Source organism: Calypte anna, chromosome 1, assembly GCF_003957555.1.
Source record: "Calypte anna isolate BGI_N300 chromosome 1, bCalAnn1_v1.p, whole genome shotgun sequence".
Classification (NCBI taxonomy): domain Eukaryota; kingdom Metazoa; phylum Chordata; class Aves; order Apodiformes; family Trochilidae; genus Calypte; species Calypte anna.
In genome coordinates this window covers 77,907,991-77,919,083 of record NC_044244.1, presented here as the reverse complement: position 1 = coordinate 77,919,083, position 11,093 = coordinate 77,907,991, and positions in this window count along the sequence as shown.

Sequence of the window (11,093 nt, the reverse complement as noted above, 5' to 3'; positions counted from 1 at the left end):
AGTGCTTTGGCTGCGTTGTCCTTGTCCTGAGGGGTCTCTCCATACTCCACTGGGAAAATCCACGAGCTCCTCCTTGCTGTGTCACTTTTCCGCGCCTTCCACTTCTTAATTCTTCAACTCACAAACATCTCACCTCCCTGCAAATACCCTCTGATACAAAAATAAAAAGAAGACTGAAATTACGAGAGGTGACAAAGAAAGACAATCAGCAAGTGCCTTTGCTGAAACGATGCAGATATGGCTAAGTCTTTTTTTTTATACTGGGTGTTGCTCGACCTGAATTTCAGTTTCTGTTTATGCACTAAACATAGGTACCACATGCAACTTGAAACTGACCATCAGAGTTCAGCTTCTGATAAAAGAAATCTTGGTCCTGGGCACACATGCAAGGAAATGCACCAGATTCATTGCTCACTGTGTTTTTTTAAGTTTGCAACCCAAAAGCCTAATATAAGGGCACATCTGGAGCTGTCTCCTAGCATCACTTTAAATTGTCTTGAAGAACAAGATCTGCTGAAGAAGGCGGTCAAGGTACAACTAGGTTAATCTATCATCCACTTTCAAACCTCTTAACCTCTCTGCTGCTATTAAATGCAATCGAATATAAATGTTAAACAACAAATACAACCAAATATAATGCAATCCAGAAACAATATTAATTCAATAAGACTCTTCTCAAAACAATTTAGCAGCCTATTGGAAAATAGGAAGCAGGTTCATGATTCCCTGAGAACATAATCTGTATGTTGTTGACTGAGGTCTGGAAGGTGAATGTCCTGTCCCATGTCCCCAGTAGGTAGGGGTAAAACATCTTGATCTCCCCTGGCTAATGTAAGCTGCCTCTGCAGAGGACTGCTGTTCACCCGAAGGGGAGTGTCACCTGCAGCGTCCTGCACAAAGGACTGGTCACACACTTTGCAAAAATATTCTATTTTGACTTTTTCCAACTGCCCCCAAAGGCAGTGATCTCTTCTGTTCTATTTCTCTTCCCAGACACCCAGCAGGAACATCTGCACCTTCCTGGTAGCTCTGTAGAGAGGTGGCCAGCCAGCTGAGAGTGCAGCCTGGGTCTGGCAGTGGTTACAAGAGGGAGAGATTTGTTTTGCTTTGGGCCAACCTATCTGAAAGGCCTGAGATGTGCTGGGCTTGGCTTGGGAAACTCTCACAGTTTCAGTATGAGGAAGTAAAGCAGGAGGGCTTTCAGACTCAGAGAGGAGCGGCACACAGAGGGCTCTATTCCCTCCCATTCCCTGCCCATCCTCTCTCTAGGTCATGCACACCATCAGCCCTTCCTCTCTTTCGCCCACTCCTTGCTCCGCTGCTCCTCTGCTGCACTCCTTTACCCCCAGATCCCCACCTGATCTGCAGAAACCATATCCATCGGGTCCTGGGCAGACCCGTGGAGCCCCTCCTGAGGCAGCCCTGCCCTGAGGAGCCTTCAGGCATCCATCCCTGCTTCCATCGAGATTGGGTTGGATATATTTGTGGTTTTGTTTTGTATGCCTTATGTAATTGTGTGTGCTCTGTGCTGGTAAGTCTGTTTCCAAGTGTTTCGATTTCCAACTCAAGTCTCCACTCTTTATTCCCTTTTAGTTTCCCTGCGTGGGGTGGAGAACAATTCTGTCCTTTGCTTTTTGGTCCTTCCAAACTGCTAATCCATGTCAGAAACTTATCTTGCATTGATTGTGACAACCCAGTGAGTATCTCCCATGCCCTTTTCTTTGCTTTCTGATCCTCTGAAAGGCTGAGCTACCAAACAGCGCAGGTGGTGTGTGTGAGAGCTGCAGCCTTTGCCTGGAGTTTGTTAGGGACTGGGTTTAGGGCCCAGGCAGTGTAGTTTTGAAGCAAGTGTGCTCCCTTTGGAAATGGGACAGGAGTCTCAGGAGCACTGTGATAATCTGGGAAGTGTGGGAATATGCATGGTGAATCCTTTCTGAGGTGATGTCCCATCTTTGGAAGCACTCTCAGGTCGTGTTACCATGTCAGTGTGACAGCAGCACTGAGGATGTCTGAGGGCATCCAGGCTGCTGTGTGGCCGTGCTCTGAGTCAGTGGGGGAGAGGGAGTCCTGACATTCTGGCCTCACAGCCTGTGAAGCTCAGCAATACCATTTTCAAGCTACACACTTGCTTTCTTGTTCGGTCTTCATTTAATTTCCCTGGAACTTTCATCCTCTTCCAGGTTGGACGAAATACTGACAGGTGCCTGTGGATGCTCAGTGAGATGCTCTCTTTGTCTCCCTGGTGTTTTTTCCTCTCCTTCCCCTTCAGCCTTCCAGAGGTGTTTGGTGAAAAGAAGAGCCAGTGTCTGTCAGCTGGACCAGGGGTTCCTATCATTTGGGATAAACACCTGTGGCAGATGCTCCGTGTCCTCCAAAGTTACTCCCCTGAAATGTATGTGTCACCTAAAATGTCAAATCTAAGAGTCCCTTCGACAGCTTCATTGTTCTTCTCTGGACCTGCTCCTGCATCCTCAATATCCTTCCTGAATTCAGGGGCCCAGAACTGAACACCATACTGAAGGTCCTTTGGCCCTGAAGAAGAGAGTGGATCAGGCCAAACTGTTTATGTGAATTACTTAATGAAAAATTAAGACTTGTAATATATGCTAATGAATTTGTGTTCATAACTACTAATAATTCAGGGTTAAACTGAGAAAGAAGCTAACAAAGCAGCCGAGACATTTCACTTTCCCATACAAAGCAGCTGAGACATGTCATTTTTCTACTAGAACAATGTAACCAATACAAGGTCCTAACGGGATTAATTTCTAGCTAGCAAAATAATTAAAGTGTAAGTCTTTTCTTCTGTAACTCTTTTCTTAAAACAAGTCTTGTTCTAAAAGCAAGGTACTGCCAAGGCCAGCTGGACACTAAAGGATGTGAACATCCGCACAAGAAGACTATAAAGATATCATCACCAACGGATAAGAAGAAATTATGGCTGGGGTCTTGTAACAATATTGCTTTGTAACAACCTGATGAAGTCAGCAAGAACTAAGAATGTAGTATTGTTGTAACCTCCCCCTTTTACTGTATAAATACCCTAACCCCTTTTCCCTTAACCCTTCGGAACTCTTTGTCCGGCGCAAGCTGGGGGTTCCCCGGATCCGAAAATAAATACCTTTGCTGTTTAAAGACTCAAACTCTGTCTCTAAACAGTTTTGTTTGGCCTTTGTTTTGACTCCATTCTTTTTGCTCATACAGCTGGTTGTTACGTAGCACATGAATGTTCAAGCCAGACTCGGGGTGTAATGCCACGCGTGGTGTACCAACCCATGGTATTGCCTTAACTATTCGTGCCCGAGCAATGTTTTGTGATAAGGTCATACTTATCCAGAGTCCAAGCATCAACACTAAAGGTTGCCAGTCCATAGTGTCGAGCTTCTTCAGGAATCTTCAGGAGTCTTCTTGGCAATGTTCAGGGGCCCTCTTGACCCGGGAGTAGTGGATCCAGGTGGGTCGCTCCTTAATTCGGACTGCGGTGAAGGTGGTGAGCAACACTTGAAAGGGTCCTTCCCATTTCTCTTGCAGAGGTTTCCCTAAAAGATTCTGAACATATACCCAATCACCAGGATTAAAAGGATGCAGTTTACAATCTGGCTGCTTAGGTTGGTGATCCATCACCACTGTGGCATTTTTATCAAAGTGTTTCCCCACAGCTATAACATAGTCATACACATATTGATTACCTATTTGATCTACAGCCTCACTATTTACAGTCTGCATAGCATAAGGTCTCCCATATAAAATTTCATATGGACTCAGTTTTTCTTTTGACCGGGGCTTCACCCTTAGTCTGATTAGAGCAATAGGTAAGGCTTGGTACCAGTGCAAGTTAGTTTCTTGGCATATTTTTGCAATTTGTTGTTTAATAAGATGATTCATCTTTTCTACTTGCCCACTAGCTTGCAGTCTATAGGGCGTGTGCAATTGCCATTTGATTTGCAGTGCCTTACTTATTGCTCGTACAATTTTAGCACAAAAGTGCGAGCCTCTGTCCGAGGAGATGCTCCTGGGCACCCCAAACCTCGGAATGATTTCATTAAACAAGACTTTTGTCACTTCCCTTTCTTTGTTTGTTCTGCATGGGAATGCTTCAGGCCACCCAGAAAATGTATCAGTCAAAACCAAGAGGTACTTATACCCCCCTTTCCTTGGGAGTTCAGAGAAATCAATCTGCCACACTTCCCCTGGGAATTTTCCTCTAGCAATTACTCCCTGGTGTACTTTTGTTCCCGTGTTTGGATTATTTTTCAAACAGCGCTCACATTGGGATGTAACCTGTTTTACTGCTGTGAATAGCTTTGGCCCTGCTATTCTAACTTTTAAATACTGATAAAGAGGATCTAATCCCCAGTGGGCCTTGTCATGTTCTGTTTTTACAAACTGCCATACTGATTTCTCTGGCAGTACCAGTTGTCCTGTTTCTAGCTGACCCCATCCATTATCTAACAGTTTACCTTTGTTCCTTTGCATCCACTTATGGTCTGATTCCTGGTACTCTGGTTGGAAATTAGTGTCTAATTCTTCTGGTACCAGGGCCAATACTAAATCATTGGATCTTGTAGCAGCGAGTTTAGCTTCTGCATCTGCTTCTCTATTACCTATTTCTGGAACGGTGTTACCTTTCAGGTGCCCCTTGCAATGCATTATGGCCACTTGGGTTGGGAGCTGAACAGCCTCCAGCAACTGTAGGATTTCTGCTGCATATTTTATGGGTCTTCCCTGGGCAGTCAGCAGTCCTCTCTCCTTCCAGATCGCTCCATGGGCATGCACGACAGAGAAAGCATACTTAGAGTCCGTCCATATATTAATCCTTTTCCCTTTTGCCAGCTCGAGGGCTCGGGTAAGAGCTATGAGTTCGGCCTTCTGTGCTGAAGTTCCCACAGGCAAGGGATTTGATTCGATTACCTGCTCTGTTGTAGTTACTGCGTAGCCAGCCATCCTTACTCCCTGTTTTACGAAGCTGCTGCCATCCGAGAACCAGTCGTCTGCCCCTTCGAGTGGCTCCTCTTTGAGATCCGGACGGCTGGAATACACAGCCTCGATGGTTTCCAGACAGTCATGCTCAATTGGCTCTGCTGACACTCTTCCTTCTAGGAATGATGCTGGGTTGACAACATTAGTCACTTGAATGTTTATGTCATCTGATTCTACTAAAATTGCCTGGTACTTCAGGAACCGGGAAGGTGACAGCCAATGGCCACCTTTCTGTTCCAGTACTGCTGATACAGTGTGGGACACCAATACAGTCATTCTCTGGCCCATAGTAAATTTTCTGGCCTCTTTTATGTTTATGATTACTGCTGCCACTGCCTTCAGGCATGTGGGCCATCCTTTACTTACTTCATCTAGTTGCTTAGAGAAGTAAGCCACAGCCCTTTTGTATGGTCCCAGTTGTTGAGCTAGGACTCCCAGGGCCATTCCCTGGCGCTCATGTGAGAACAGCCAAAATGGTTTTGTTACATCGGGTAGGCCTAATGCCGGGGCTTTCATTAGTTCCTGTTTCAGTCTTTTAAAGGCTGTTTCTGCCGCAGGAGTCCAGAGCAAAATATATTTAGACTCTTTCAGCAAATCATAGAGGGGTTTAGCAAGTATGCCGTACTGGTATATCCACAGGCGACACCAACCTGTCACTCCCAGGAAGGCTCGCAGGTCTCTCACCGTTTCAGGCCTGGGCATCTGGCAGATGGCTTCTTTCCTCGCTGTTCCCAGAGATCGCTGTCCTCCAGAGATCTCGTATCCAAGGTAGACCACCTTTTCTTGCACCAGCTGTGCTTTCTGTTGGGAGACTCGATAACCGTTTAAACCCAAGAAATTTAACAACGAGATTGTCCACTCAACACATTGTTCTTCTGTTTCAGTTGCTATCAGTAAGTCATCCACATATTGCAGGAGGGTGCCCTCTCCCTGTGGCCGCTCCCACTGTTCCAATTCTTTGGCCAATTGATTTCCAAATATTGTAGGACTATTTTTATAACCTTGAGGTAACACCGTCCAGGTTAGTTGTGTTTTTCTCCCTTTACCAACAAACTCCCATTCGAAGGCAAAAATCTTTTGGCTTTCTGGGGCTAAGGTAAGGCAGAAAAATGCATCTTTCAAATCTAACACTGTAAACCAGATCAGATTATCTTTTAGTTTTGTCAAAAGTGTGTAAGGATTAGCAACCACTGGATGTAAAGTCTTTGTAATCTCATTTACAGCCCTTAAATCCTGTACCAATCTGTAAGTTCCATTTGGTTTCTTGACTGGTAATATTGGTGTATTGAAATCTGATTCACATTCTATCAATAGCCCCAATTCTAAAAACTTCTCAATCAATGGCTCGATTCCCTTCCTATCTTCCAGCCTCAGGAGGTATTGTCTTCTGTTCACTGGTTTAGCCCCTGGTATTAATTCGATAACAATGGGGGCAGCCTGTTTTGATCTTCCAGGTACATCAGTTGCCCACACGGACGGATATGTTCCATTTGTGATTCGGGTGATGTTATGATTATCAGATCCCGGTTTAACACAACTTATAGTCAGACTTAGGGCAGTTATGAATTGTTCTTCGTTTACCTGGAGTTCAAGTTTGTTTTTATCAAATTTGATTACAGCCCCTAAATTCTCTAACAAGTCTCTCCCTAGCAAAGGTTTTGGAGAGTTAGGCAAGTATAAGAATTGGTGAATCCCCATCTGTTTCCCAATTTTGTATTTAAGAGGTTTCAGGAAGAAAGCCTTTTCTGCTTGGCCTGTTGCCCCCACAACATGCACAAATTCATCAGATTTTGGTATTAATTCCTGATTTAAAACTGAATAGGTGGCTCCTGTGTCAATTAAAAAATCCAGTTCCTCTTTATTTTCCCCTAGCTTTATTTTAACCAGTGGGTCTGCTAGGGAATGACCCACCGGTCCTCTTCAGTTATCAGTGTCATGAGCAACTGGAACAACAGATGCCCCTCCAAGGTCTCTTTTTAGTTTAGGGCAGTCTCGTTGCCAGTGTCCCATTTGGTGGCAATAAAAGCATTGATTCGGGTCCACCTTATTTTGCTGAACGCTTCCTCTCCCTCTCATAGAATAACCACGCCCTCTACCTCTAGCATTTGGAAGCCTTGGACTTGCGTTTACTGCTGCTACGATTCTGGCAAGTCTCTTACTCTCTTTTTTATCTCTTTCTCGTTCCCTATTGTTGTACACTTTCCATGCCTCATTCATTAAAATTTCCAGATTTCTATTTGCGGGGTAATCAAGTTTTTGTAATCTTTTTCTAATGTCTGGACAACACTGCCCCATTACCAATCCTAGCAGTTGTTGTTTACCCATTTCTGACCCAGGATCTAAGGGGGTATATTGTCTCATTGTCGCTCTAAGCCTTTCTAAAAAGTCTGTTGGTGTTTCATTCTCTCCTTGTCTTACTTCAAACAGGGCTGCCCAGTTTACTGCTTTCGGTATTGCTCTTCGCAAGCCCTGTGCAATTAACCTTCTGTATTGCAGCAATAAATCATATTGGCGTGGGTTGTTTGGATCCCAGTTTGGATTACTAGTTGGAAATACGACATCCACAGGCTCCTGTAGCAGTTCAGCCCGATCCTTTGCAGTTTGTAAAACAAGTTCTCTTTCTGTCTCTGATAATTCAGATAGCATTAAATTGATATTCCCCCAATCAATGTCTAAATTCTTTGCAGTTAATTCAAACCTCCTAGCGACTCCTTCTGGGTCTCTCCTTAAATTTTTCACGTCCTCTTTCCAATTATTAAGGTCACTTCTAGTAAATGGTACTTTTATCCGTGCTTGTTCTCCTAATTTGGGCATTACTTGCCGAAGTGGGGCTATTGTATAGCCCTCTGGGATTTCTTTTCCTCCCTCTCTTTCACTATCTCCGGTCTGAGTTTTTGCCCTTTCTACTTCCGCTTTTTCTGTCTCCAGCCTTGCTTTCTCTGCTTCTAGTTTTACCTTGTCCGCTTCAGCTTTAGCCTCTATCCTAGCTTTCTCTGCTTCTAGTTTTACCCTCTCTGCCTCAGCCTTAGCCTCTATCCTGGCTTTTTCTGCTTCTAGTCTTGCTGCTTCTAATCTTGCTCTTTCTGCCTCAGCTTTGGCTTCTACCTCACCTATCTTTGCTTCTAATCTCGCTTTTTCTATTTCCGATTTTACTCTTTCCTCTATCTTTGCCATTTCTGTCTCCCTTTCCTTTTCCTTTCGCTCGGTCGCCCTTGTGTAATATGAATGGCTGGTTCCTTCTCCGGGATCATCTCTCAGGTTTTCGGTGTCTGCTCTATTCTCTTTCTTCTTCACCTTTTTCCTTGTCTCCTTTGGGGCTTTCTCTTCGTCTTTGTCTCCCCCCGCCAACTTTTGCGAAACACATTCCAATTTCTTTTTCTCCTCACTCTCCAACTCCTTTCTTTTCTCACTCTCCAACTCCTTTCTTTTATCACTTTCCAACTCCTTTCTTGTCTCACTTTCCAGCTCCTTTCTTGTCTCACTTTCCAGCTCCTTTCTTGTCTCACTTTCCAGCTCTGTGGAGCTACTGCTGCTTTCACATCCTAGCACAAGAGGCTGATATTCTTGGAGGCTAATGGTACTTTCCGCATCACTGTTTTTTTCCTTCAACTTAAGGCACCGTTTCCCTGCACTACAAGCATAACAACAGCGTTCCTTAACTTTGCTGTTCCTTTGATCCTGTTCTAGGGCTAAAACCAAGAGGTCTTGTGATACATTTACTCCACAATCCTTTTGCCATTCCGGCTTATCCCTTAAAGTGAGAAACATGTCTGCATATATCACTTCATCCCACTTTCCTCTTTTATTGAGAAACAACATAAGTTGTTGGATGGTATTATAATTTAAACTTCCCTCCGGTGGCCACTTTTCCCCATCATTTAGTTTATACAGCGGCCACCAATCTCGACAGTATTTCACAAGTGTCTCTTTCCTTATATTTCCCCCCGGGATTTCACCAAGTTCTTTCCAATGTTTTAAAATGCATCCCAAGGGGGTTTTAGCATCAATTTCCTTACTCTGTTCAGTCCCCATTATGCCTACTGGAGAGGTTACAACTGTGGGACCCTTTCTGGATTACCAAATTCTATTCAGATTTCAGCAACTTACAATGTCAACACCTTATTCAACTTATTCTAGTAGTCATGCACATCCAGATTCACACCAATCGCTTCGTCCGTCTCTGGCCGGCCCCCTCGCGGGTGACACGGAACCGCAAATCGGGACTCCGCACTCGCTTCGCAATTAAATTGCGTCTCAGTCACTCACTTTCACACATCCAGATTCACACCAATCGCTTCGTCCGTCTCTGGCCGGCCCCCTCGCGGGTGACACGGAAACGCAAATCGGGACTCCGCACTCGCTTCGCAATTAAATTGCGTCTCAGTCACTCGCACACACACGCACTTTCAGTCAGAACTCTGCACAGGTAAAATCTGACACACAACCTTCCACGTTGCTTTACCGCCTACGGTCACAAGATGTCACTATAAATCTCCCTGCAACCCCCCCCCCGAAGAAAAAGCTATAAAACTTCTCTTCGACAGGGACTCGTAATTACCCAAAACAGTTAATTCTCTTAAAGAGCGGCGCACCAAACACTCAAAACACCTAGCTTACTTACAAGCAATACAACAAAATAAGATAATCCTCAATCACCATAACACAACACAGAATAAGATAATCATTAATCACCATATGATCATATGACCGGCAGCATTACCAAAACCCCTTTACCAACGCAATACAACACCGAGTGTATTTTCCCACTGCTGTGATCTTCAGTTCTCCTGGGGAATTGCACCCCGGAGAGGGACGAACTCAGCGCTAGACAGGACTCCAATCCGTCAGCCTGGGGGCGTCCCCCGCGTCCCTGTGAATCCTAAGAGCTCAAACCTCCTGGGGGACTCTAACCCCCTGGGGGACTCTAACCCCCTCTTTCCTAGAGGCCTCGAAACCCAAACAAATATATATAAATACCTTTTCAGTATGAGGAAGGTCTGGTGTCCATCGGCGCGTAGGAGCCAAGGGAGTAGGGGAGGCTTATCCGACAGAATTCGTCGGGGGGCCCCAAAAGCGTCCCCGGGCCCCCCTGGATCACGGCACGACGGAGTCCTGTCCTGCCGCGGTCGCCAAAAATGAAGCCGGAAGAGGCCAAACAAAACTGTTTAGAGACAGAGTTTGAGTCTTTAAACAGCAAAGGTATTTATTTTCGGATCCGGGGAACCCCCAGCTTGCGCCGGACAAAGAGTTCCGAAGGGTTAAGGGAAAAGGGGTTAGGGTATTTATACAGTAAAAGGGGGAGGTTACAACAATACTACATTCTTAGTTCTTGCTGACTTCATTAGGTTGTTACAAAGCAATATTGTTACAAGACCCCAGCCATAATTTCTTCTTATCCGTTGGTGATGATATCTTTATAGTCTTCTTGTGCGGATGTTCACATCCTTTAGTGTCCAGCTGGCCTTGGCAGTACCTTGCTTTTAGAACAAGACTTGTTTTAAGAAAAGAGTTACAGAAGAAAAGACTTACACTTTAATTATTTTGCTAGCTAGAAATTAATCCCGTTAGGACCTTGTATTGGTTACATTGTTCTAGTAGAAAAATGACATGTCTCAGCTGCTTTGTATGGGAAAGTGAAATGTCTCAGCTGCTTTGTATGGGAAAGTGAAATGTCTTGGCTGCTTTGTTAGCTTCTTTCTCAGTTTAACCCTGAATTATTAGTAGTTATGAACACAAATTCATTAGCATATATTACAAGTCTTAATTTTTCATTAAGTAATTCACATAAACAGTTTGGCCTGATCCACTCTCTTCTTCAGCCCCCATGTGCAGGGCCCTCAGCCTCATCTTGATGTTTTCTTAGAGAAGTACTGACCTGGGCATGGTGGCTTAAGTTTTGCCAAATGAATGGGATTTGCACAGAGGACACAAGCACCCAAGTAAAGAACTGAGTTTATCTCTACTGATGTCTTAAATGACCACTAAAGGGAGAAATGAACAAAACCTAAGTGCTGTATATAGCAAAGTGAACACTTTCCATAATGTGTTACCATCATCCAGGTCCAGTGTCACTGGGGAGTTGCAGTGAGCGTGTGGAGAACCTTTCCCAGCAA